Source organism: Pinus tabuliformis, chromosome 2_2 (genome assembly GCF_031772625.1).
Source record: "Pinus tabuliformis cultivar Carrire ecotype Pingquan chromosome 2_2, CPIR1, whole genome shotgun sequence".
In the NCBI taxonomy this organism is placed as follows: Eukaryota; Viridiplantae; Streptophyta; class Pinopsida; order Pinales; family Pinaceae; genus Pinus; species Pinus tabuliformis.
In genome coordinates, this window is record NC_142300.1 from 917,570,510 (window position 1) to 917,595,865 (window position 25,356).

Here is a 25,356-nt window from a genome sequence, read left to right on the forward strand (position 1 = left end):
AATATTGGATGCCCCTTGTTGATCTCCACTGTAAGGGTGTACCAAGAAGTTATCCTATATTTTACTTACAGCATTCACCAGCATCTAGGCTTTCAATGGGCATGGTCACCCACCTTTGAATCAAACCTCCCTATACCTTGCAAGCAGAATATTTGTCATGTTGATAGCACAACAGATTGTTATGAATATGTTATTGCAAGTTCCGATGTTGATATATCTGCATCAAGTTTCACTTGAAGACCCCATTATGTGTCCCATGTCCCCATGTTAAACATGTTATCATTCAGAAGTGTCCCATGAGGAATCTCAAGGGATTCCGAATGATGAGCACCCCCATCACCATCACAGCTCCTCTCACTTCCGGATCAGAGCTTCTCTGATCGGAGGAGGGTGTCCCTAGATGATTCTGTTCATCTTAACTTGAAAAATATGCAATCAAACTCTTAAAATCAGCAAGAATAGCATGCAGGTCAGCAAACAGATGCTTGAAAAATGTGTACAAATATGTCAAAATTATGCATAAAATTCCTAAAATTGATCTGATTTGTGTAAGTGACCAGTGCCTTGTCATTTACCGGTAGATAAAATAAAATAAAATATAAATATAAATAAATAAAATCAACAAGGCATTTTAAAAAATTAAACAACTCAAGTATACCCAACAAGGTGTCTTCAATTAAATAGCGCTGTTACAAACACACTCTGAAACACTCTCAGATCAAACTCTTGTCCAAAAGGACCTAAGAGGACATGAAATAATCATCACTTCTTAAGACCTCTAGTGAGCTACAGGAATAGCTGGACTGTGGCCAATTGATTCAGATTTAAGACAAGAAAAATAGAAGACTTGCAGAAGAAGATTAAAGAACAATGGGCACTGATGATCTGCTCCTCATCTTGCTCTTGTATTTAAGCTTAAAGATACTAGCCAAATCTGAACATCTTTGCCAAGTTTCGTATGATATTCCTCCAAAGATAACCCATGCTAACTGTGGCTTGAATAATATTCAAGAAACCTCCAAAAATAACACCAATGTTAAAATAGATTTGAACCCTTCCAAAGCAGCACTAAACACAGTGCCATCATATACTGAAAACAAGTCACAAAAAATGTACAAAAAACAGTAATAAAAGTATGCTAAAACCATACTAAAATTAGCACTGATTGCAGCACTCATGCTGATAAGAAATACACATGCAAAAGGTGTTACAAAAGCAGCAATCTAATCTCAAAATCAGCACTCATGCACATGCTGATAAGAACGCATAACAGTAGGTCTTAGGTTCAGCATTAGTGCCTTCATCTGCTGGGAACAGACTAAAAGATAAGTACAAGATATAATCATAAAAGATGAAAAATCATCACATCCTCATACCAATTATACCACCAACAGCAGTGTCTTCATGCTGATTCAACTCCACTATAGCAGCACCAAACTCATGCAAAGAGAGATAGCTATAGTGCCCAAGATATCATCCAAACAGAAGCACCTCTTTACCTTGCAAAGGGATCTTGATCTCCTCAAGGAAAGATATTAATCATGCTAAAAATAACATGAGCAGGAGCACCCCCATTCTAAGGCCAATTCATCCTGCTGACTCACCATCTTCACTAGGGCACTCCATTTAAGCTAACTTTGGCCCTGTCATATTTATGTGCTCCTACTTTGTATCCATGCATGTGTAGTCAGCAGTCCCATTGACCTGTTTTTGTGTTCATTTGTTGGACATTAATAAAAGTATCTTATCACAAATGAACTCACTGCTTCCTTGTATAAGAGTATCTACAGATAACATCAAGTTGGTGTTGATTTGGGGTAGCATCGTATGTGCTCTAGCCATGAAAATTGGTGGAGAGGCTAAAGCACATGAGATATCCAAGACCCATAAATGGTTTGGGCAGATTCTAGCCAGTTTGCGAGATATTAAAATAATTAATATTTTTAATGGAGTTCCTAACTCTAAACTTCGGAAAAATAAAATATTAATAGGTATTAATATAAAACTAGGTTAGAAGGTTCCAAAAGTCATGGATCAAGCCAAATCTAATCTTAGCCATTGATTAGAGATTTAATCTTGGCCGTTGAAGAACCAACAGGAAAAGTATAAGAGGAGATTTGAGGGTCAGTTGGAGAACATACCAGAGTGATCAGCCATTCGATTTGCTAGAGCGGGGTTGCTAAGCAAAGTCGAATCAGTGATCAGCAGCGAGGGACAGTGAGTACTGGACAGAAAGGCAGAGACAGTGCCGAGACACCAGCGCAGAGGCTCAAAGCGAGAAGCAGCAGCCAGAGCAGGGCACGCAGAGCCCAGCAGAGACAACACAGAGACCAAAGGAACTGCGTCATCCACGTAGAGAGCAGTTGGAGTGATGCAGAGGGTCCCAGAGGTTGCGCAGTGCCTCAGAGGGCTGACGCAGAGGCTAGAAGGGTCAACACAGAGCTTCAGAGTCATTGCAGAGGGTTTTGTGGGACAGGTTTTCTGAATGCCTATTTCTGAATAGAGAGGTATTGTTGCCAATTATTTATCTCTGTCGGGTGAGCTAGTTTGGCACCTAGTTGTACTCAAGGAAATACTGCATAATAATAAACCCTCATAATAGTTGCACCAGTTTTCCCGCATTAGATTTTTCTAGGGACATTTGTCCAAAAATAACAGTGTCACTTGTGTGCTTGTTTTCTTTCAGCTGATGATCTGTAGATGTTGAGACTGTATTGTGTTTATTTCGTTATTTATATGTTTTAAATAACTTGTTCGAATTTAACAAGTAGAAGGAATAAACTAGAAGAATACAGATTAAATTTCTAACGAAAAGACTTAGAAATTTCAACATGGTATCAGAGCGTGGTTGCAAATCACAGGAAAGTTGAAGGCATCAGCTAAGTAGAGCATTTGCAGCAGACTCAGCTGTCTCCAGTGACAGAAGTTGATCCTTGCAGAAGCAACAAAATAAGGGTTGACGCAGAGGGGTTGCATCATCAGTCCAGGCTAGAGAGAGGCCAGCACAGAGGTTGAGAAGGGCAGAAAGAGGCTCACGTAGAGCCACGCAGAGACCAGGAGGGTTGACGTAGTTGTCTGAGGGAGCTGTTTTGCCATTGTCGGGATTGCGCAAAGCCTAGAGGCTCAGTCCTTCAGTTGTTGGGGCATAGGAAGCTGTGGGCAGTTTGTGGGAGCGAAGATGGTGAGGTACTGTGGGCAAAACAGTGCCTAACAGGGCGAAACCAAGGTAGAGGGAGTTGCTACCGAGGCGGATTTCTGGCCAAGGAATCCGGATCAGTGTTGCGAGTGCACCGAAAATCGGAGAGGTGCAACTTGACGATTGGCAGGAAGATTTCCAGAAGGGAAATCGGGGCTCAAAGGGAGTCTACAGGAGAACTTCCAAGCGGGAAGTAGAGAGACTCAACAAGAGTCGAAAGGAGAACTTCCAGGCGGGAAGTAGAGAGACTCAGCAAGAGTAGAAAGGAGAACTTCCAGAGGGAAGTAGAGAAACTAGGAGGAGTCAACAGAAGAGCAGAGAGATGGCCATGAATGAGCTGAGGAATCAGGATAGGCTGAACGGGGCATCCAACTTTGTGGTCTGGAAGGTCAGGATCCTATCCATTCTAGATAGACATCGCATCAAGGCCTTCGCCTTGAGAACGGTGGCGATCCCAGTTGACCCAGTTGAAAATGAAAAGTACAAGGAGGCAATGGCCAAGGTGAAGTGCATCATCCTTGATGGGGTCTAGGATCATGTGGTCCAGCATATTGCCAAGAAGGACACGGCAAATAAAATGTGGGAAACCATGAAGAAATTGTACCATCATACTTCCGTGCAGAGGAAGATGTTACTTGAGAATCAACTGCAATCATACCAGATGCGGATGGGGAGTAGATAGATCACTTCCTCAGTCTGTTGAGGGAGATCCAGGACCAATTAACTTCCATAGGGGCCACGCCAGATGAGGAGATGTTGGTGAGGACCGCACTTAACGCAGCCTCCGAGGAGTGGGAGACATTTGTCCAGAGTATACTGGGCAAGGTGGATCTTCCAGATTGGGAAGAATTGTGGGCGGCTCTTCGCCAAGAGGAGATCAGGCGGTTGAGCAAGACGGGAAGTAGCAGCAAAAGAGTCTGGATCAAGAAGGAAGAGGAAGAGGATGTAGCTCTGGCATCTGCGAGAAAGCAGGCGAAGAGGAAGAAGAAGGACCTCTCCAAGGTCAAGTGCTTCCACTGTGGGGCACTGGGTCATTATGCGAACCATTATCCGAGCAAGAAGAACAAGGGAGAGGCGTCTGACTCTAAGGCAGCGCCAGCGAAGGTAGAGAAGGAAGTCGAGGAGGATGACGATTGTGCCATGAGTGCTCATGTACCTCTAGAGAAGAGGTGGTGAGACATCAAGCTGTAGTTAGGAAGACTACAGGCGATGCGGGGCAGGATCCTTGAGGTACCCAACCTCTTGGATTATATCATTCTACAAGATTCCCGAAGAGAGAGTAGCAGGACTGGCGGATGTCGGTAGAGACGGATGCAAATGAAGCGGCGGAGAGTGCTACAATGCAGGAGTCCCTGGGAAGCGCAAGGCTAGCAGGCTGCAACAGTGTGAGAGGCACAAAGAGTGATGCACTAGTGCAGGATGGCACAGAGAGGTGTGTAACAGTGCGAGATGCAGGGAGTTGTTGCAGCAGCGCAGAGGTCAGTAGAGGGAGCACTTGTTAGCGACAAAGGGAGCTTCAGCATCGGGAGTGTTTCTAGCCTAACAGGGATGTCAGAAGTTGGGTGGATCAGTTACTTACTTCTCAGTAACTGAGTTGCAGTGCAGTAGCAGTATGCAGTAGCACGATGCAGCATGATGAGAGGAGGATGCAGTGCAGATGCAGTGTTGGGAGGATGGACCACAGCAGCACGGATGCAAAGGGAGTTGTTGTACGGATGCGACAGTGGCAGTTGCAGGGCCATGGGCAGTAGTACAGGATGCAGCAGTGGCAGAGGATGTTGGGCGGGGAGGCCTAGCATCAGCACAGGTACCGGTGCCAGATAAGTGATGCTTAGTGAGGAGTATTACTAGAGCACAGTCCTCGCTAAGAGGGAGTGTTTATTTGGGGTAGCATTGGATGTGCTCTAGCAATGAAAATTAGTGGAGAGACTAAAGCACATGAGATCTCCAAGACCCGGAAATCGTTTGGGCAGATTCTAACCAGTTTGGGAGATATTAAAATAATTAATATTTTTAATGGAGTTCCTATCTCTAAACTTAGGAGAAATAAAATATTAATGGGTATTAATATAAAATTGGGTTAGAAGGTTCCAAAAGTCATGGAGCAAACCAAATCTAATCTTAGCCATTGATTAAAGATTTAATCTCGGTCGTTGAAGGACCAACAGGAAAAGTATAAGAGACACAAGAGTAATCAGTCATTCGATTTGCTAGAGCGGGGTTGCTAAGCAAAAAGTCGAATCAGTGATCATCAGCGAGGCCAGGGACAACTGGACAGAAAGGCAGAGACAGTGCTGAGAGACCAACGCAGACGCTGATAGCGAGAAGTAGCAGCCAAAGCAGGCCACACAGAGCCCAGCAAAGACAGCGCAAAGGCCAAGGGACTGCGTCATCCACACAAAGAGCAGCTGGAGTGACGCAGAGGGTCCAAGAGGTTGCACAGTGCCTCAGAGGGCTGACGCAGAGGGGTTTGGGGCTAACGCAGAGGCTAGAAGGGCCAGCACAGAGCTTCAAAGTCGTTGGAGGGGGTTTCGTGGGACAGGTTATCTGAATCCCTGTTTCCGAATAGAGAGGTATTGTTGCCAGTTATTTATCTCTATCGGGTGAAATATTTTGGCACCCAGTTGTACTCAAGGAAATACTGCATAATAATAAACCCTCAGAATAGTTGCACTGGTTTTCCCGCATTGGGTTTTTCCGGGGACATTTGTCCAAAAATAACGGTGTCACTTGTGTGTTTGTTTTCTTTCAGCTCATGATCTATTGATGTTGAGACGGTATTGTGTTTATTTCGTTATTTATATGTTTTAAATAACTTGTTTGAATTTAACAAGTAGAAGGAATAAACCAGAAGAATACAAATTAAATTTCTAATGGATAGACTTAGAAATTTCAACAACTGGTCTGGTCCAAGTGGTTGTGGGATGTAGCTAATCCTCCCCCCAAGTTCTTTTCCCGTAAGTGACATGTTGCATTCATAAATGAGTATATTATTGTAACAACGTTTAGCTCTGATGTTGACCTAGACTTGTGCCCTAAGAATCTAACGTTTACCCTGGGGAGCATCTTTGAAATGAGGGAAAGTGCACACGGGTTTCCCCCCGGATATGTTACCTAGAAAAAATAAGAGTATCTATAGATAACAGTTATCTTCCAAAAATAGCAGTGTCATATACATAGACATTACTAGCCCAAGGGAGTAGCTCAACCAGTCATCCAATGATGCTGGGCATTTGGCTACTTCTGTAGTGGCAGCTACCTGGTTTGAATCCCATTGGGTGATTGGGTGATGCACACTAATCTATGTTGACAGGTTTACTAGAGATACCATGGACAAATGTGGGGAAGCACCCCTGCATTTCACCTTGAGGTTTTCCTTGGAAAAAAAAAGTAGACATTATGAAAAGAAAAAACTTTCTTCAAAATGTTTGCAATAAGTATGGTGAGACAGTCAAAAAAATAGCAATGTCTAAACCTATATTGGCTCCACAATGTATATATTCATCATTGAATATTTGTTCTGACAGTGATATGATGCCCTTGAAATTTAAGGCTTATAACCTTGTTGCTGCGTGGAGTCTAAAAACAGAGCCCTTGCTCAATTGTTCAATAGTCAAGCCATGAACTACTTCAATAGGTCAATTTAGGGTCTCTAATGCACTTGTACAATGGAGAGACAAAACAATTAGGCCTCTTTTGACATTTCTAATGAACCTGTACAGCAGAGGGACAAAGGAATTAGGCCTACTTTGACTAAATAGTCTACAAGCCCTATGAACAATTACACCACCTACGGGCCTAAATGGCACAAAATGGCATAAATATTGTGTCCACCTAAAAATATTTCCATGATCGAATAGCACCAAGAAGTAGAGGACCACAAATCTCCAATCTTCATGTGGTTGAGAGTGATCCCCATATGTTGGCAGTGTGCACACAAATAGCATTTCCAAAGTGACCCCATAATTGAGAGTGGACAGAATGGCAATGTTTTTAATTTTTTTCTCTCTAGTTCACATAGTTACAAACTAATGTAATCCAGCATTGTACCATCAATAGAACTCAGAGCAATCTACAATGTACTATCATTCGAAATCAGAAAAGAGAAACCTGAAATTAAAATTATGAGTCATCACCTAAACAAAGAGTCTCAAGCTTCTACATAAACAAAGAGTCTCAAATATAACAACCTAAAATAATGATGTACAAATGACAACATAGAATGTTTGGCTAACTTCCAGTTAAATCTAAAGACTAATAGCATTATCCAAAAGTTACAAATCCATATCTCCATGGGGACCCACAACTCCTCATCAGAAGGTGAAAATTAATTATCGCAAAGAAAGAAAAAATCAACCAGCCTAAAACAGCTGACATAATCAACTGTGTACACCATGAAACCAAGATGGGCCACACTTAAAACACCTAGGGAAGACGGAGCATGAAAGCTATGCCATAAAAACAAGGTCGTGTAGATTTTCCACGAAATTCTGATCTGCTGATATGAACAATCTGAAATGGAAATTTCTATTCACACAAACACAGGATTTCTCTACTATTGCAGCGGAAGAGAACAGAAATAATTGCACACATTCACACAATAAAACACACAATTTCTAGGGAACCCAAACAGGGAAAAACCCTTGCTTGCTTGAGAATTTTATTGAAGAAAATTAGAGCAATAGATCTCTTACAATACACTTGCTTCACTAGAGAATACAATGAACTCTCAGCCTTACACCAGGCAAGAAACAACCCTGCAAGAATACTGATCTTTTCTCCCAAACCCGTGCACACTAGCAGCCCAAAATCCTTGCGCTATTTCTCCTAAAACTCCACGCAAATCAGCTCCTATTAAATAGGGGTATTCCCTATTTCTATGTACACTTCCTTGGGAATTGCCTCGCTCTCCAATAACTCGCACAAGAACCCTTGGCTCATTCTCTTCACAAGCTCGTGCTCAACAATGATGCAATTGTGTGCCTTCGATCTCCTTACAAGAAATTTGGTTTGCCTATTGTTAGTGAGTTTTCTATATTAGGAGTTGAGTTGGAGCTTTTCTAGTTAACAAAAGTCAACACGCTTAGTTAACTGGATCCTCCTAAAATTTAGGAGGCTAACTCCACTTAAGCTTTCAATCCCCAACTTAACTCACGCTAGAGGACAGTTAACCCGTCGTCCACAAACTTGCACTAGTCAAACTGCTTCTTGAACTCGTCCTCATCACTTGAACTCATACACAACTAAGAAGATTTCTAAATCGATTCCTTGAATTAAGGCACAAATCAAGGAATCCATTCCTACGCTACTTTTCAACACTCCCTCTTAGCAAGAAAGGGATTTTGTACAACTCCCAGCTTATCTGTGTCATGAACAAAATTGCTTCCTGCCAATGCCTAGGTAAAGATGTTTGTTGTCTGCTCCCTTGTTGGAATGTACAGTAGCTTGACTATCCCCTTCTGCACACAATCTCTAAGATGGTGATACCGGATCTCGATATGCTTTGAGCGATCATGAAACACTGGATTCTCAAAGAGCTTAATGTAACTCTGATTTTCACAATGTATCATGGTAGGCTCCATCCCCTGTCTGAAAAGTCCCACAAGTAACTTCCTCATCCAAATAGCCTCACAAGTTGCCTAACTAGCAACCATGTACTCGACCTCTATTGAACTGAGTGCAACTGATCTCTACTTCCTGTTGTACCGAGAAACCGCCATTGACCCTGTTACCCACCACCTATGGATAGGGTATATAAGAAAAAAAAAAATATCCCAGATGGCCCTCAATTGGCAGCCAACAGCCGCTTGCAACCCCCAGATAGCTTCATGTGCCACCTCCGCCACCTGAGCCAGCCATGTGGTCCCTCAACCATCTGTCATGAATGTATGTTTGAAGGTGGGCCTCCAGACCCCAAAAGTATGGCTTTTCATTACTATAGTTGAATAGCTTTCCTTACTTGTCATGGGCGCGAAATGATGGGGGGATTCAGCGGAAAGAGTGGGTTAGGTTTTGTATTCTTGTCTCCATTGCTCGATTTCGTGGCTACCCCTGTATCCTAGTCCCATGAGATCTCCTTTACTGGCCATTAGCTTTAGGGTTGGCATTACATGGGAAATCCCGATTTTGGCTATGTGGTCCTACTTCCCGATACCACCTACATTACTCCCTCTCCACTTATTTGAGCCCCTTTCATCTCTTTTCCTATCCGAGTCCACATGTGTCCACTGGGTCCACATAGGGTTAACCTCCCCCTCCCCTTGTCCACACCTTAGGGTGGGCTTGGAACGATGCCACCAAGGTTGATGCAGCTAAAAAGAAAGTAAAAAGCATAATTTGGCCACTCTCAACAGGAAATGTACCACAAAATGCAAAAGATGGTCGGGACATACAAATTTAGCACGTGGGCAAAAGCCAAACATGAGCTCTACCCCTTATTCATGGCCATCACCCTGGTTCCTATGGGCCCTAGATGAGCCCCCTCTATCATTAAGGAACCCATGATTGTCCCAACCCCTGGTGGGTATTGAAGAATGTAACTAATGTCAGTCTTCATAATTGTACTTGAGTCATATATTTGTCAAAAGAAATTATTATTATTATTATTATTATTAAATTGACTTATTAAAGCATGGATTTCATGCTTGGGTCAATGATCATAGGTCAAGCCTCCATTGTAGGCTTCTAGGATTTTTCTGTTAACTCAAAGTCAAAGTTTGATGGAAGAAAACCTTCTTGGGAACATGATAGAAAAATATTTGAGTGTCATATTAAAGTCCTACCTCTCCTCCATCAAGTCGACCTTGGTCTCCTTGGAAGTCGGCCTCAAAATTAATCCTCTACAAGTCGGCTCCTCAAATTATTCATGTCAGCCTCAACTATAGACAGAAACAACTATACATAGCCTATTGAACTCAACCAAATGAAGTATAAGTCAAGCAACTCGGAGGATTACAGAACAATGAAGAAAAGAGCATTGCAGACAACGAAGTATGGGCTATCAAATTCGGATCATCGTTAGGACAACGAAGTTTTCAAGAAGAAAACACAAGTCCGAAATTTCAAGAGGAAACCACAGGTTTGAAATTTGAGGAGGCAACCACAAATCCGAAATTTCAGGAAACCACAGGTTTGAAGTTTCAGAAGATTACAGGTCTAAAGTTTCAATGAAAATCACAGGACCGAAGTATGATTTTAGAAGGTGACTACAAGAACAAGGAAGCCAAGGTTACATGAGTAAGCATCTTGATGAACTATGAAGTAATGGACTAGCAGGTGTTGGTTTTGAGCAAGGTTGACTTGATGGATGGAGAGAGGTTTAAGTCAAGAGTCTTGGTTGTCTCACTGTGATTTGAATCTACTGAAGGAAGAGTTCTTGATTGGGTTTTCCCCTACCTAGGGGTTTTGCCTTGGTTGTGTGCCTACATCTTGTGTCCTCCTTTGTTTATTGATTGGCATTAGTCTTGATGATAAGAACAAGATAAATCAGAAGAAGAACTAATAATTAAATATCACAAGATAATGTCATAATAAGATAAATAAACTTAAAGAATCAAATTATATGAAGCCCTAGATTTCTCAACAGTGGGTGATGAACTGCCCCACCTCAAGGGGGTATCCACTGCTATATGTTACACATCATGCTCTCCATCCCCTAGAGCCCCAAGCAGTAATCAAGAAAAAACAATAAAAGGCAAAAGGCATATGAAGAAGGGTGGAAAAACAAAGTTCGGGGTAACTCATGTACCACGAATTTCTCCCTCCTGCACTCATATACCCTACCACGAATTTCTCCCTCCTGCACTCATATACCCAGGTGTGGGCTTTCCTTATTATAGCTACCCATGCACCTTGACATGTGGTCTGGATGATTCCCTATATCCCCACTCCATTCCATTATTATATCACTTGCCACCTACCTCTTAAAGGATGTACTATGGGCATGCCACCCCCTTTAGAAGTTGAAACCACCTAATAGGGTCCTTGGTTAACCCCTTATTGAGCTTGGAGACACTTGTACATGCCAAAGCCCACTATGGAAGGCCATGCCACTATGAAGTGCCCCAGTGATCCCATGATTTCTAAGCATTATTACTTGATTATTTTAATGATTTGTTGTATTGGAGGGCAAGGGGACGCATTGAATCTTATGCAAGAATGCAGGTGGGTATTCATTTAGGGCTTGGTCTCCCTATACGGGGTCCTAGCCCTCCAGAGAGCCACATTGGCATTTGTAGGGTGAGCATTGAGAGCCATGGGCCTCAGCCATAGCAGATATTACTTCATGGATCCCCAACAGCGTTCATTGATTGCTCATGTTCCACCTTTTGGATGACGATGATGTACCTGGTTCACCATGCCCAGCCAGCTCCATAGTGGCACCATACACTTGGGAGATGTTCTAGGATGCCTCCTGCTGCAAAGGGAGGGCTTATGTCATTACTTCGGCCCTTACAGATGGTCTATAGGTATATTTGATCCATTTGGAGACCTATGAGGATGTCTGTGTGCCTCCACACCCACGTAGGAGCACCACAAGTTCTTGATTAGAAAACAAGGGGCCAACCCCTTGTCCACTATGTTTGGAGTCCATTTCTACATCATGGCACCCCTTGGACTTCATCAGGCCTCCTCAAAGGCCCAACGAATCACTTTGTTGATCATTTGACCCTCTTGGGAGGCTTATCTTTACATTATTGAGCTATTTGGTGGGCTTGTCACCAAAATTTTTGTTATTATGCACATTATTTTATTTGAGGGGCTAAATTAGGCCTAATTAGCTAAATCGAATTCATTAGGAAGTGTATAAATACAAGTGTGATGAATCATTTTGATCATCATCACTTGGATTGGATCATTCTCTCTTGTGAGATTTTCGCTATTTTTTTTGGAGGACGAAATTGGATGAATGGATGAATTTTGATGTTTGGATCTCTTCATTTTTGTCTTGGAGCTTCACTATTGGCATATAATGATGATTGGATATACTCTTTCTTACATGTAAGTACTCTTTTAATGTTATTTTGTTACTTTCTTATGTCACATGCATGTTGTTGGGGATTTTCGCTATACTAGGCTGAATTTACTGCTTTTCTTATGCGAAATTGTGGAAATTTGTCTTTTTATAGTGTTGCATCATGTCATGGGCCATGTAATTATGAATGAATGTTCCTAGAGATATTTTGTCAAAAAATTATCTTGATAAGTCATCATATACGTGTCAAGACCTTGAAGCAATTGTCCCATGCCCTAATTGCCATGTGAAATTCTTCTAGAGGCCTCCTTGACTAATTGAATTCATTCCACGCAGTGAAACATTCTTGACTCCATTTCTCCCGAAGGATCAGGCATTGGTCCTCGATAGGTGATCACCTACAAGCATATTTTTCTCACCTTTCTCTCTTTCTTTCTAGGCCCAGCCTCCATAGGTGACCTAGGGCATTGTTTTTCTCACAACTCGCCCATCAAAAAAATCTGATATCTCGCCCTTTATTGCGTTGTTGTGTCTCCTAGGAGCCCTCCATATTCGAGGCAATTTTGACGATGGGATCTTGAGATATTCCAAGCCCTAGCTCTGAGATCGATTCTTGCCCTTGGTTTCCCTTGGCTAGTGACCTCATAGGGATCACTCCATCGAAATCACACTGAAAAATTCTCCTCTTATCCCCTTCTCCCCCTCAATTAGTTCAAGAACGCCCATGTTTGTTCAACTCCACCCCCTTGACCTAACTCTGGGTCCACTTGGTCCCACAACTTAGAGAAGATAATTTCACAAAGACCATTTGGAAACCAAGTTTTCACAAGGGTTTCTAGGACTAGGTCCCTCCTTTACACGTCTTATTTACGAACCCTAGCCCTTTAAATCCCCTTGGACCTTCTTAGAGAGCCTTACACCTTGCTTCTCAAGCAAGTAAACCATGCAATTGAGTCTCTATTGTGAATAGGCCTTAAGGATCACTCTTTATCTCTTCATTGATTCATCCATCTAGTGATTCCCTTCATACCGAGTCTCCTCTCATCGGTGAAAGTCCGTAAAGAGCAGGGAGTCCTAGCTGAGGTAACAATGAGTTATCGCTCCATTGTTGCCCTTGACCTAGTAGTTTCCCTTTTAGGGTCCCCTACTAGGACCCCTGCTAGTTTGAGTGGTAACAGACCCAATGCTGAAGATGCCACCTGAAGTACTCTTCCTGTCTATGGAGCTCCCTACCCAATCTGCATCTATGAAGCCCTCAAGCCTCATACCATCAACCTGTCTAGACCCCAATCCATAGTTCATTATGCCTCTCAGGTATTTCAACACATGTTTTGCAGTGACCCAATGCACTCAAGTCAGTTCCACCATGACCTAACTTAGTTGGTTGATTGCAAAACAAATATCGAGTTGTGTGTTGACCAAGTACATCAACGACCCAATGAGCTGCCTGTATACTATAGGATCCACTCGCTCTCCTGTGCCAACATCCACCTTCCTCTCGTTTGTGACTAGAGGTGTGGCCATGGGCCTGCAACCCTGCATATGAAATCTCTGGAGAATCTTTGTTGTGTACTTACCCTATCCCACGAAGATCTCACCATCACCCTGTCAAACCTCTAAGCCAAGGAAATAGTGCATAAGCCCCATATCCTTCATCTCAAACTCTCTTGCAAGGTCCTCCTTGCAATCCTGGATCAAGCTCTCATCTCCACTCAGTATAACGCCATCCACATAGAGAACTAGAATGTGCGAAAGCCCTCCAACCATGATGTAGTATAGGTTGGCATATGCCTCACTCTTAGTGAAGTCCAATCCTCGAAGATAGTTGTCAATCAGAGTGTACCATGCTCTTGGAGCCTGTTTGAGCCCATAGAGATATCCCTTCAGCCTGCACACATGTGTGTCTCTGTTGAATTGCTCAAACCCTCTAGTTGCTCCATATAGATCTCCTCCTCAACCACTCCATTGAGGAATGTTGTCTTCACGTCCATCTAGTGGATCTTCCACACAATCAGTGCTACAAGTTGCTAGAACAATCTTGATGGATGAATACCATGCTACTGGGGCAAAAGTCTCCTCATAGTCTATTCCCTCAATCTATGAGAAGCCCTTGGCCACAAACCTGGCTTTGAACTTCTCCACACTCCCATCTGTGCCATGATTCAACTTGTACACCCATCTGGATCTAACCACTGATTTCCCCTCAAGTCGTGGAACAACCTCCCAGACATCATTCTTCGTGATAGAGAAATACTCCACCATGGCATCCTGCCATACCTGCTGAGAAGTTGCCTCCTCATAAGAAGAAGGCTCAGTTTCCACCAACTCTATTATCAGAGCCATAAAGCTTGTGTACCTTTGTGGTTGTTTACTTTGCCTAAACATGGTGCTAGGAACCTCGACCTACTCCTGAGCCTCCTGGATCAACCTCTCAACTCATTTGGCCTTCTTCCTCCCTGTGGTGGGTGGCTTTGGCTGATCTGTCTGCTCTCAGCCTGGTTTCTCCTTCTCATCCTGCTGTGCTACCCTCTTGCCACTAGACTGTGGTTGTGGCTAATCCTGAGGTGTTGGTGTTAAATTGGCAACTAGGGCCAAACTCCATGTCGGTCAGCTTATTTATGGCAGCTGATATTTTTATTGGATCCCTCTCGTCGAAAGGTGTAGGATTGATCCAAAGATCATCCGATTCCGATATGTATTTATGGAGATATGAATTTATTTAGATTATGGTTTTATTATCTAACCGACCAGCTCTTACGTAGGCTCAGGAAGCTCAAACGTCATGTCTATTCAACCTATACGTTTTGGTATAAATAGAAGAGGATTTGAAGTCATTTAAAACATCCTCTTCATGTGTGATCTCCTCTGCACGTCTTGGGTTTTTGGAGAAGAAAAAACACATAAAGGATATGCTGGCCTATGTACAAATAATGCCCTGATCTAGATCGCAAGAGCAACAATCGTGAAGAAGTCTAGACGTAGATCCCAGGCACGTGAAGCCCTAAATGCTGTGATGAATTAGTCAATGCATGATAGCCGCAGTCAATGCATGATAGCCGCAGTCAATACATGGAGCTGCAGTCACACATTGTTCATTTCTGAGGTATAGCTGCAGTCAATGCATGATAGCTGCAGTCTATGCATGGAGCTGCAGTCACACGTTGTTCATTCTAGAGTTATATACGCAGTTCATGCAAAGATATGCTGCTCGTGGAAGGAATGCAGTCATATATAACCCGCATTTGTATATGGAACGCAGCCGCATTTATATAAGGAATGCAATCATATATAGAACCTGTTGTTTGGAATGCATTCATATATAACCCGCAGTTATATATGGAACATGAACGCAGTCATATATAACCCGCATTTATATATGGAACACAGCCACATTTATATATGGATCGTAGTCATATATGAAATTGGAACGCAGTCACATATGGTCTCATACGCTGTCCAGAGACTCCTTCCACGCAGCAATAGATCCATATACGCAGGCATGCAATCACTTAGGTATATATGTATTCATCGCAGCTCTGGAAATATATATATCTCAGGGAATATATATATACATGCAGTCAATATATATATACACGCACAGCTTCATTCAGTCAATATATATATACGCAGTGATGAAAACGGATTACTGTAGATGACAACATGATTGTGTAGTTTGAGATTGCATGGAGGATTTCAGAACTATAGCCTAGTTGCTTTGCTAGGCTGCAAGCCATAGCAAGCAACTAAGGCTGATGACAGTGTTATAGTGTTGCAACATGATGATGCACAGGCAACATGATGACTATGATTCCTACTAGCAGGGGCAGCATATGCACAGGCAGCATAATGACAATGATGCATGGGCAGCATGAAGCATGATGATGCATGAGCAGCATGAAGTATGAAGTCATGGACAACTTGATGTATGGGCAGCACAATGATCATGAGCGGCATGAAGATGCATGATGCAGCATGATGGTGCTACACGATAAGGTGCAACAGATGAACGAAATGGATAGGTGAAGTCGTCGCCTAGGAGATTCAGTTGAAGCAGAATGTCTTCAACTAATCTCATCATTATAGGAAATGATCTATGCTCAGATCCAAATAAGTCAAAGTGTTGACTTCTATTGTAAATGTATTATCTCTCTCTCTCTCTCTCTCTCTCTCTCTCTTTCTCTGCTGAAGATAAAAGAAGATTTGATCAAAGGGCCCCACACATTGTGGGGTTTGTCCCTGGCTAATGCCACATCTTGTGTCATCTTGTCTTAGCTTGTCTTCTGCGATTTATATTTATGTTCTATCTGCAGTTACTTTAGGTTGATGTGATTGCTAATGTGGAAAAGAAATTGAAATAAATTGCTCTAGCATAGAACATGCCGAAAATTAACAGTTGGTTGTGACTCATGTTTGGGAGCAAGTAGCTCCTCCTCAGGTACTGCTAACTACTCACGCTCTAAGGAAACTCTCTGAGCCTGATCCTCTTGGAAACTCCCATCTTACCTGAGAATTTTCTTCCTAAATCCTAGAAACACCCTGTATGCCTAAGTTGTCTCACTATATCCCATGAAAATTTCCTTTTCTGTTGTGGGACCCAACTTCTTCTTGTTATCTTTGGACACATGACAATAGACCTTTGTGAAAAAGAACTGAAAGTGTGAAACATCATGCTTCTTGCTTGTGATAGCCTCCTCTGGTGTAACTCGTCCAAGCACCCTGTGTGGACTCTTGTTCTGCAGAAATACCGCAGTGTTGCATGCTTCTGGCCACAAGAACCTACGCAGATCCTAATCATGCAACATAGCCTAGTTGCACCAACAATACTCTTGTTCTTCCCCTCAAAAACCCCATTATTTTGAGGGTTATGAGGTGTTATCAACTCTCTCCTAATATCCTCTTTTGCACAAAACTCCTTATAGGCATTAGAGATATATTCGCCTCCATTCTCACTTCTCATTGCCTTGATATTCTTACCGATCTGCTTCTCTACCAAGGCCTTAAACTCCATGAACTTGTTTAAGACCTCATCTTTCCTTTTCATAAAATAAGTCAAAGTTTTCCAAGAAAAAGCATCAATGAAAGTAACATAATACATGTGCCTCATCAGTGATGGAGAAGAGAAGGGTCCACACACATCCAAATGCACCAGCTCCAAAATACCTTTGGCTCTGTTGTCATGACCATGGAAAAAAGACTTGGCATACTTGCCAAGCGTGCACCCCTTGCACACTCCACCCTTGTTAAGGCCTCCTGCTGGTAATCTTGTGGCAATCTGCTGAAGAATCTTCACCACCCCATGATGCAAGTGTCCCCTGCGCCTATGCCAAAGTTCACCTACATCTATACATCCTACCTTGTTGCTCAAGGCTGCAGCAATCTCACATGCAACTTGTAGATATTTTTCACCCAAAACCCTATCTGCATCTTACATCCAGAGCCAAGTGTTGGAGTTAAGTCCTTACCTCTGCTGAAGGTGACATCATATCCTTCATCCTCAAGGATAGCTACTGAAACCAAGTTCTTCTTCAGCCCTGGAACATAGAGAACATCTTTGAGATGAGGACTATTACCTGACTCCCTCTCAAAGCTGACAATACCAACTCCTTTGGTAGCATACTTGCCATTATCCCCAAGCTCGATATTCACCTTCATATCCTTCTCATCCACCTAGCTGAAATACTTTCGATTTCTAGTCATATGGAAAGAGGTTCTTGAATCAATGTACAACGTACTGCTTCCTATTGAGCTTGTCAAACTAAGAGGCAAACTCAATGAGAAGTCCTTCTCAAACTAAGAGGCAAACTCAATTGATGCAATTGCATGCTCCTTATTCAACCCCTTTATCTTCTGGTTAGGACACTTGGAGGCATAGTGTCCAAAAACATGGCAATGGAAGCATTTGATCTTACTTAGATTTGTCTTCTTCTTGTCACCCTTTTGACTATTTTCACTCTTTCCTTTGCCTTTCTTGCCTTTGAACTTTCCTGCAAGAGTGAGATTCTCCTCCTCCTTCTTGGCACCCTTGCCACTACTGCTAGAAAGTCTCTACTAATCTAAGCCTTAGCTCCTCCTGGATGAAGTCACTCCATAGGAGTTCCCAATCCGGCAACTGATCTCTTCCAGTAATGCTTTGGACAAAAGTATGCCAATCTTTGGTAAACCCATTCAAAGCCACATGCACTAGCTTTGTATCCATGGGCTTCTCTGCAACAACTGCTAGATCATCACGAACTTCCTGAATTATGGTGAGATAGGAAGTTACACTCTCACCCTTCTACATCTTGATTGTCCTCCGCGTCTCTTTGAGGACCATCTTCCGGTTATCGGAAGAGTTCTGGTAGAACTTGACTAAAGGCATCCCACATGTCCTTAGTTGCATCTTTACCCGCTATATGAGGGACTACATGATCCTAAAGATCACCTAGGATCATCCTCTTGGCCTTCGCCATCTGCCTTTGGAAGAGCCTTAACTCGTCTGGATTTGAAGGTTTACCAATACCTTTCTCAGCAAATTCCTTTGGCCCAAACTCGTCCAACGAGAGCAATATGCAGACCTTCCAAACATCAAATTTTGAGGAGCTATCCAGCTTGTCCTACTCTCTCAATCCCAATCATGTGTGAGTTGTCATCTTGCAAATTTGAAGATTCTTATGTTGATTGATTCCTGTTCAAAGCTTTGACACCATATAGGTTTTCCATGAAATTTTGATCTACTATTATGAACAATCTGAAATGGAAATTTCTTTTCACACAAACACAGCATTCCTCTACTCTAATTGCAGCGGAACGGAACAGAAATAATTGCACACATTCACATAATAAAACACACAATTTCTAGAGAACCTGTTGAATTTTCTAAGTCTATCTGTTAGAAAATTAATCTATATTTTGTTGGTTTCTTCTACTTGTAAATTATGAACAAGTTATTTAAAACATTTAAATACCGAAATAAACACAATACAGTCACAACATCTACAAATCATCAACTGAAAGAAAACAAGCACACAAGTGACACCGTTATTTTTGGACAAATGTACCTGGAAAAAAACCAATGCGGGAAAAACGGTGCGGTTATTCTGAGGGTTTATTATTATGCAGTATTTCCTTGAGTACAACTGGGTGCCAGTACAACTGGGTACCTAATCAGCTCACCCGACAGAGAAAAATACACGACATCAATACCTCTATATTCGGAAACAGGTATTCAGAAAACCTATCCCACGAAACCCTCTCCGGTGACTCTGAAGCTTAGTGTTGGCCCTTCTAGCCTCTGCGTCAGCCCTAGGACTTAGCAACCCCGCTCTAGCAAAATGAATGACTGATCACTCTAGTGTATCTTTCAACTGACCCTCAAGTCTCCTCTTATATTTTTCTCGTTGGTCCTTCAACAACCGAGATTAAATCTCAAATCAACTGCTAAAATTAGATTTGGCTTGATCCATGACTTTTGGAATCTTCTAACCCAGTTTTATATTAATACCCATTAATATTTTATTTTTCCTAAGTTTAGACTTCGGAACTCCATTAAAAATATTAATTATTTTAATATCTCCCAAATCCAGTACAATATGTCCAAACCATTTCTGGGTCTTCGAGATCTCATGTGCTTTAGCCTCTCCACCAATTTTCATGGCTAGAGCACATCCGATGCTACCCCAAATCAACACTGCCTCTTAGTGAGGACTGTGCTCTAGTAATACTCCTCACTGAGCATCACTCTGATTATCTGGCACCGGTACCTGTGCTGATACTAGGCCTCCCTGCCCAACATGCTCTACACTGCTGCATCCTGTAATGCTTCCCATGGCCCTACCACTGCCACTGTTGCATCCGTACAGCATCTCCCTCTGCATCCGTGTTGTTGCTGGTCCATCCTCCCAACACTGCATCCCCCTCTCATCATGCCGCATCATGCTACTGCACTGCAACTCAATTACTGAGAAGTAAGTAACTGATCCACACAACTTCTGACATCCCTATCAGGCTAGAAACACTCTTGATGTTGAAGCTCTCTTTGTCGTTAACAAGTGCTCCCTCTATTGACCTCTTTGTTGCTGCAACAACTCCCTGCATCTTGCACCGTTGCAAACCTCTTTGTGCCATCCTACACCGTTGCAACATTCTCATGCCTCTCGCACTGTTGCGGCCTGCTCACCTTGCCCTGCCCGGGGACTCTTTCACTATAGCACTCTCTGTCGCTTCATCCGCATCCGTCGCTACCGACATCCGCCAGTCCTGCTACTCTTCTTTGGGGCTCTCGTAGCAAGGTATAATCCAAGAGGTTGGGTACCTCAAGGATCCTACCCCTCATCACCTGTAGTCCTCCTGACTACAGCTCGATGTCTCCCCACCTCTTCTCTAGAGGTACATGAGCACTCATGGCACAATCATCATCCTCCTCGACTTCCTTCTCCGCCTTCGTTGGCGCTACATTAGAATCAGAAGCCTCTCCCTTACTCTTCTTCCTCGGACATTGATTCGCATAGTGACCCAGTTCCCCACAATAGAAGCACTTGACCTTGGAGAGGTCCTTCTTCTTCCTCTTCTCCTGCTTTCCCGCAGATGCCAAAGCCGCATCGTATTCATCTTCCTTCTTGATCCTGATCCCTTTGCTGCTACTTCCCGTCTTGGTCAGCTGTCTGATCTCTTCTTGACGAAGAGCCGCCCACAGTTCTTCCCAATCTGGAAGACTCGCCCTACCCAGTATGCTCTGGACAAATGTCTCCCACTCCTCGGAGACTGTGTTAAGTGTGGTCCTTACCATCAACTCTTGATCCGGCATGGCCCCTATGGAAGTCAGTCACGGATCTCCTTCAACCAGTCGAAGAAGAGATCTATCTGCTCTCCCTTTTGCATTTGGTATGACCTTAGCTGATTCTCCAGGAGCATCTTCCTCTGCATGGAAGTATGCTGGTACAATGTCTTCAAAGTGTTCCACATCCCCTTTGTCATTTCTTTCTCGGCAATATGTTGGACCACATGATCCTTGACCCCATCAAGGATGATGCACTTTGCCTTAACCATTGCCTCCTCGTACCTTTCATTAGCTACCGGGTCAACTGCGATAGCCATTACTCTCAAGGCGAAGCCCTTGATACGATGTTTGTCTAGAATGGACAAGATCCTGGCCTTCCAGACCACAAAGTTGGACGCTTTGTCCAGCCTGTCCTGATCTCTTAGCCGATTCACGACCATCTCTCTGCTCTTCTCCGCGACTCCTCCGAGTCTCTCTACTTCCCGCTTAGAAGTTCTCGGTTTGACTCCTGCTGAGTCTCTCTACTTCCCGTCTGGATGTTCTTGGTTCAACTCCTCCGAATCTCTCTACTTCCCGTCTAGAAGTTCTCTTCTGGACTCCCTCTGAGTCTCGATTTCCCTCCTAGAAATCCTTCTGCCAATAGTCAAGTTGCCCTTCTCCGATCGTCTGTGCAACCGCAGCACTAATCCGGATTCCTTGGCTAGAAATCCATCTCGGCAGCAACTCCCTCTACCTTGGTCTTACCCTATTAGGTACTGTTATGACCACAGTACCCCACCAGCTTCACTCCCACAAACTGCCCACAACTTCCTTCACCCCAACAACTAAAGGATTGAGCCTCTAGGCTGTGCGCAATCCCGGCTACAGCAAAAATAGCTCCCTCAACCACTACGTCAGCCCTCCTAGTCTCTGCGTGGCTCTGCGTGAGCCTCTCTCTACCCTCCTCAGCCTCTACGTTGGCCTCTCTCTGGCCCGAACTGATGACGCAGTCCCTCTGCATCAACCCTACCTATGTTGCTTCTACAAGGATCGGCTACTGTCACTCAGGACAGTTGATTCTGCTGCAAATGCCCTGCTTAGTTGATGCCTTCAGCTCTCCTGTGATCTGCAACCACGCACTGATACCATGTTGGAATTTCTAAGTCTAATTGTTAACAACCCTTCATGTACTTCTCTAATTTATTTCTGCCTACTTGTTCTGATTAATTAACAAATTATTTACCATGTAAATACTGAAAATAACTACAAGTACATGCTCAACACATTACAAATCATCAACTGAAGGAAACAAGACAAGCACACAAGTGACACCATTGTTTTTGGACCAATGTCCCTGGAAAAACCCAATGCGGGAAAACCGGTGCAACTATCTGAGGGTTTTATTATTATGCAGTTTCTGAATACAATCTGGGTGCCAAAACCGGCTCACCCAATAGAGAATAATCTCGACAGTAGTACCTCTCTACTCGGAAGCAGATATTCAGAAAACCTATCCCACGAAACCCTCTCCAGCGACTCTGAAGCTCAATGCTAGCCCTTCTGTCCTCTACGTCAGCCCCAGGACCCTCTACATCAGCCCTCTGAGGCACTGCACAACCTCTGGGACCCTTTGCGTCACTCCAACAACCTCTGCATGCATGACGCAGTCCCTATGGCCTCTGAGTTGTCTTTGTTGGGCTCCGCGTGGCCTGAACTGGCTGTTGCTCTCGCTCTCCCTACTTCTGCGATGGTCTCTCAGTACTATCTCTGCCTCTCTGTTCAGTACTCACTGCCCCTCGCTGCTCATCACTGATTCACTTTTGCTTAGCAACCCCACTCTAGCAAAATGAATCGCTGATCACTCTAGTGTATCTTCCAACTGACCCTCAAGCCTCCTCTTATACTTTTCTCGTTGGTCCTTCAACAGCCGAAATTAAATCTCTAAGCAATGGCTAAGATTAGATTTGCCTTGATCCATGACTTTTGGAACCTTCTAACCCAGTTTTATATTAATACCCATTAATATTTTATTTTTCCTAAGTTTAGACTTAGGAACTCCATTAAAATTTTTAATTATTTTAATATCTCCCAAACTGGGTATAATCTGTCCAAACCCTTTATGGGTCTTGGAGATCTCATGTGCTTTAGCCTCTCCACCAATTTTCATGGCTAGAGCACATTCGATGCTACCCCAATCAACAAAACCGAAACAGGGAAAAACCCTTGCTTGCTTGAGAATTTTATTGAAGAATTATAAAGCGATAGATCTCTTACAATACCCTTCCTTCACTAGAGAATACAATGAACTCTTAGCCTTACACCAGACAAGAAACAACCCTGCAAGAATATTGATCTTTTCCTCCCAAACCCGTGCACACTAGCAGCGCGAAATCCTTGTGTTGTTTCTCCTAAAAACCCATGCAAATAAACTCCTATTAAAAAGGGGTATTTCCTATTTCTATGCACACTTCCTTGGGAATTGCCTCGCACAAGAACCCTTGGCTCGTTCTCTTCACAAGCTCATGCTCAACAATGATGCAATTGTGTACCTTCGATCTCCTTATAAGCAATTTGGTTTGCCTGTTGTTAGTGAGTTTTCTAAATTAAGAGTTGAACTGGAACTTTTCTAGTAACATAAGTCAACACACTTAGTTAACTAGATCCTCCTAAAATTTAGGAGGCTAACTCTACTTAAACTTTGAGTTCCCAATTTAGCTCACACTAGAGGCCATTTACCTCGTCCCTCCACAAACTCGCACTAGTCAAACTGCTTCTTGTACTCATCCTCATCACTGGAACTCATACACGACTAAGAAGATCTCCAAATCGATTTCTTGAATTGAGGCACAAATCAAGGAATCCATTCCTACGCTCTTTTCAATAGGTCGTAGATGAATGATACCCACATATGAACCAATGTTATAAAATTCGAACTCGGACTTGGAACCAGCTGAGGGTCAACTCCGACTCGGACTCCAACTTGGTATCGACTCAAACTCCGACTCACTATCGACTCGAACTAGTCGATTCCAATGACTCAGTTTTTGTAAAAAGTACATTAAATATCTAATTTCAATGAAAATTCATAGTTTTAAAGAATTTCATTCATGTTTCCAAACTCAAAGCATTAGAATAACAGAGAGAAGACAACACTTGATCAAAGCATGCTCATGAATATATCTATTATATTAAAATGGCACCGAGTGCAATATCCAATACATGTAATATATAGAGATCAGAACAAAAACAAATAACCAATGCTGCTCCAAAAACCAACTCCTCAATGTTGCACCAAAGATTGCCCAAGAACCTCCTTAATGTTGCTCGAAAAACCAATGCCAATTGCTCACAAATAGCTCACAAACTCCTCACAAATGCTCACATAAATGCAATGAGATAGTTGTGAGGAAATATGAGGGGGTTGGGTCACCTTTATAAGCATGAGAGAAGGGTAGAGGGGCTAGGAAATAGTTTAAACAAAAAAAATCGATTTCAAGTTCGCCCAGTCCCTTTGTTTACCACCGGTGAGACCGATTGGTTTATGTCAGGCTCGGTCACTCTGGCTTGTCCATTACCAAACCGGTCAAATCGGTAACCAACCCAGCCTGTTCCGTAACGGACCAGCAGCCGAAACGGATAATTGACCTAGTCGGTTCGGGCAAGGGTATGGCTCGGTCAACCAGGCCGATTCAGTCAAATTGGCCTAGTTTTAAAACCATGATATGAACTACCTTGTCTAGATTCTAAACCAACATATGTTCCAATATGATAACCAACAAAAACTCTTTTCAAAAACTAATAGCAACTGAAAACTAAATGGACCATCACTGGTGGCCTGCAAGATTGCTGAAAGCGTGGCCTTGGCAATAGTCATTGCCTTCACCAAGGTTCAAGTCTCTCTAGTGACATGCTCATGCTTGTGCTTGTGCTCATGTGTGCGCTCGTGCTTGAAAAAGATGGCTGGGGCCTGGGTGTAAATCCTGAGCAACTTTGGAGAATAGATACAACCCAATCGTGGAATCTTAGCCAAAGTGTTCTTTCATAGTGTGGCAGGACATTTCTGTCCACTGGATATCCAGAATAGAGTAGTTGTTGCTTGCTCATGTTGACCAGAAGTGTTTAAAAAAAAACTCAATGAGTGAGGGAAGCCAAGAACAAATATCTTAGGCCATAGGACCTAATTACAAAATAAATAACCAGGCTGAAAGTACAGTCCAAAAGACATTTTAAAAGAATGATTAAAGATCAATTTCATGGAATGCATGGGACTAATTTAAATCTTGACACAAAAGAGTTTAGAGTCCCCATTATGAGGAGGCCTTCTTATATCATAAATCATGAGTTCTCATCAACTTAACCCTAAGAATGTAGGGATTGAAATGGAAAAATGTATAAACAATAATCCTATTACAGAAACTTGATCACCGTAACAATGTTTCCTGGATAAGAATG

At 42.9% G+C, this 25,356-nt stretch overlaps 1 protein-coding gene across 1 annotated transcript in view; it reads right to left on the reverse strand.

The window, feature by feature from the left end:
- LOC149196027 (uncharacterized) overlaps positions 1–25,356 on the reverse strand; it is a 164,736-nt gene that overhangs the window by 115,563 nt on the left and 23,817 nt on the right. The window lies entirely within an intron of this gene.